The sequence below is a fragment of the Nicotiana tomentosiformis genome, chromosome 6, assembly GCF_000390325.3.
Source record: "Nicotiana tomentosiformis chromosome 6, ASM39032v3, whole genome shotgun sequence".
Taxonomy (NCBI): Eukaryota; Viridiplantae; Streptophyta; class Magnoliopsida; order Solanales; family Solanaceae; genus Nicotiana; species Nicotiana tomentosiformis.
In genome coordinates, this window is record NC_090817.1 from 124,012,439 (window position 1) to 124,016,218 (window position 3,780).

Below are 3,780 nucleotides of genomic sequence, written 5' to 3' on the forward strand. Positions count from 1 at the left end.
CTCCGAATGTCTCGAATCTAACCACAATTAGTTCGATAAAATCAACACAAGTTATCATAATCAATTCAAATTATAAAGGGAGGATCTTTTAATTAAAAACCCCGAAGACAGCCATACTTTGAAACATAAGGGGATATTATGGAAATTCGATTTTAAGAGAGAAAATTTAGCCAACACACCTTGCTTGAGCTTTTCTTAATTACTACAATGTTCCAGAAAAATTCTAGCAATCCTAATCTATTTCAAGACATAACAAAATTGAACCACAATTAGAGAGATACCCATGGTTTCAGCCCATTTGAGCATTTTATCAAATACTAGATGTGCAAATTGATTACAAGGTTCTTCCACAAGATTTTTTTTACTTCATAACCCAATCTATACCATTTGAGCTCAACAATCGTCCCACATACCTTATTGGTACATGTATGTACAAATAATACTCTTACACCTAAGAATCACACTCTTAATTAACCATCTTCCACCCAAATTCGAAATTGAAAACTAGGGTATGGAACCTTACCTCTTAGGTGAAGATCTTTTGAGATTGATTTCAAAGCTTGGACAAGATCTTGATGAAACAAGCACTTTGGTTTCTTTCTCTCTCTAGAACACTCTCCTTTCTCTCTAAAATTATCAGATTTTTGCTCAAAAATGGTCAATTGCGTCTATTTAACGAAATAGGGTCGGGTTATGAAAACCCAAAAAAATAAACTCCGGGACAGGATTTGCGGTCGTATATGCGACCGCATAATGGTTTTTGCGGCATACGAAATGGCCGCAAAAATTGACCCTCGGAACTAGGCGTATTCTGCCCAGGTATGTGGTCACTATGCGGCCCATAGACCTGTTCTGCGGTTGCATAATTCACCGCAAAATAGTTCTGTTGTCGCATAATCGACTGTAGATTTGCACCTACACCTGCCCAGCTTCTGCTCATTCTGCAGCCATTATACGGCCAGCAGAGTGATTCTGCGGCCACAAAGTGGACCGCAGAAACGCGTATTTCTACAAAAAAAATTTCTTTAACTCCCCCGCGCACTGTTCAACCCAAAATGTCCGTACCGTGGCGAGCTTGCAAGCCGCGAAGAATCTCTACAACCTTTGAACTAATTAATCTACCTCAGCACCACAAAATCATAACTTCCTTAGCAAAATTTTCTGGGGCCTTACAATATTGCCTTGATATGCGTGTTACAGTGTCTATTTAATAATAAGCTTTCCCTTTATATAGTAGGGGAGTTTTACCCTAAGTACAATTCTAAAAAAGGTAAAAAAATTCCTTTTCACTAATCATTGATATGCTACCGATACGGGACGAGATTCACGTCATGATATCCGGTTGGGCACGGATACCACGGCCTTTTGTTAATCATGTGTGGTCGTTTGGTAATGCTTTCCGAGGTCTTGGAACTCGAACCGGATCCGGGGGGCATGGTCTCGATGGTCTCCGAGGGTAGGTATTTTGTTCGGGACTTGATACGAAAGGCTCATGGCTTCGATTCTGATTCCTTGTAGTTACGTCCTTGCTTTGTTTGCCCCACTGGAAAATCGGGGTGCTCATTAGCCTCGATTTTACCGTATACAGTATAGTAGTTAAATAAATTAGGAAAAGCGTGGTTAGTTCTTAGAGATCCACATCTAGTAAAATCATAATGAACTAATAATTCAGAAAAGTTAATCCCAACAAATAAAATAGTTTAAGTTGCTATCAGTTTATGGATTTTGTTGGACTTGCGTAGTGTTGCAAGTTCACCGACTAGACAATTTGAGCCTCTAGACAATGACTAGGCAACCTAAGATTTTCCTTTAAGAATATAATTTTAATATGGCACTTCTACTTTTGTCCCTAGTTCTTTAAACATCCATATCAACCATATCAACTCTACAACAGTCCGAGTCATGCTTCTGTATTCTGCTTCTACTAAGCTCTTTGAAACTGTGTTTTATTTCTTGGACTTCCAGGAGATAAGTGAGTTCCCATGTTTGATAATGAACTATGTGACTGCCTTTCTAGTGTTAGGACAGCCCAATCAGCATCACAATATGTACTCAATGTGTTGCTCTTCTCGCTGCTCATCAGTACACCCATGTCTGGTTCCTTTTTGACATATCTTACAATTCTCAAGGTTGCCTTCGTGTGACTGCTCTTAGGCTGCTGCATAAATTGGCTCAATGTCTGCACTCCAAAGGCCATATCTGGCCTTGTTAGAGTAAGATATAAAAGCTTACCAATGAATCTTTGGTACTTCCATTTATCTTCTAATAATTCATCTCCCTTCACACCTGTGATATGATCAAGCTCCTTTATTGTGAGTTTCTGATTGTATTCAAGTGAAGTTCCCATTGGCTTTTCTCCACCTAGTCCTAGTACTTCAATAAGGTCAAGACATTATTTCCTTTGAGTCATCAGAATTCCCTTAGTCGACCTGCTAAATTCCAGCCCCAGAAAGTATTTCAGCTCACCAAGATCCTTCAACTTGAAAGTTTGGTGCAAATTCTGCTTTGTGCTTTCAATCAACTGAAGATTATTACCAGTGATCAACATGTCATCAACATACACCAAAATGATGACAATATTGATGTCACGATCCAAAATCTCACATGTCGTGATGGCGCCTATCTCAATACTAGGTAAGCCGACAATCTCAATAAACCACCTTATCTTCTAACTTTGAAACCATAATATTTAAATTCAGCAGAAGAAAATCTCACAAATACAGATATAAATACTCTCAAAACCCGATTTCACTGAGTACATGAGCATCTAATATGAATACAAAGTCTGACTGATAAAAATATTGTCTGAAAGTATAGAACAGTACAATAACTGAAGGAAAGAGAGTCAAGGTCAGCAGACGCCAGGCAACTACCTTGATAGTCTCCAATTGATAGCACTCTGAGATCTAACAGTCGTCGTGTCCGAAAGCACCTGGATCTGCATACGAGGTGCAGAGTGTAGTATGAGTACAACCAACTCAATAAGTAACAAGACTAACCTCTAGGTTAAAAGTAGTGACGAGCTCCGCAGGTATAGTCCAGTATATATAAATAATGGTACAGAAATGTAGGCATACTTTCAACTTCAACAATTAAACTCAGTACAATCAAAATAGATCAATACTGCATGATTTGAGGAATAAGACATCTCAGTAGAAAGACCTCGTGTACTACTGGTCACTAATCATTCGGTCACTCTATACTATTTATAGCCAATTCAGCCCAGAGATATTCCATCCCGTATATATATATATACACTTCGACTGACAGGTGGTCACTCAGTACCGTATAAGGCCAATCCAGCCCTGGGGTAATTTATCCCCAAATGTAAATGATACGGACAAGATTCATGTCCAGGGAAATTCATCACAATATAAATAAGGAAAATACATGCCCTGGGAAGTCCATCACGAATATATATAGTCATCTATACTCACTGGGGGTGTGTACAGACTCTGGATAAGCTTCTTCACACCAAGCGTGATATAAAGCCGATATGGCATGTTGTAGGCCGGCAGCCCCGATCCATATAATGATAAAACCTAAAAGGCCTCCTGCAGGCGGGCAACCCCGATCCATAGAATTATATATATATATATATATATATAGCCGATATGGCCTGCTACGGCGGGCAGCCCCGATGCCATAATTATCCTCACATTTATGAACATGACTGAGTATGAATTATACATTTTTGAAGCAATTACAATCAACAGCAACACGACCCTGTGGGTCCCAAAATACTGGCATGTAGCCAAATCATGATCTTTAATATGAGTC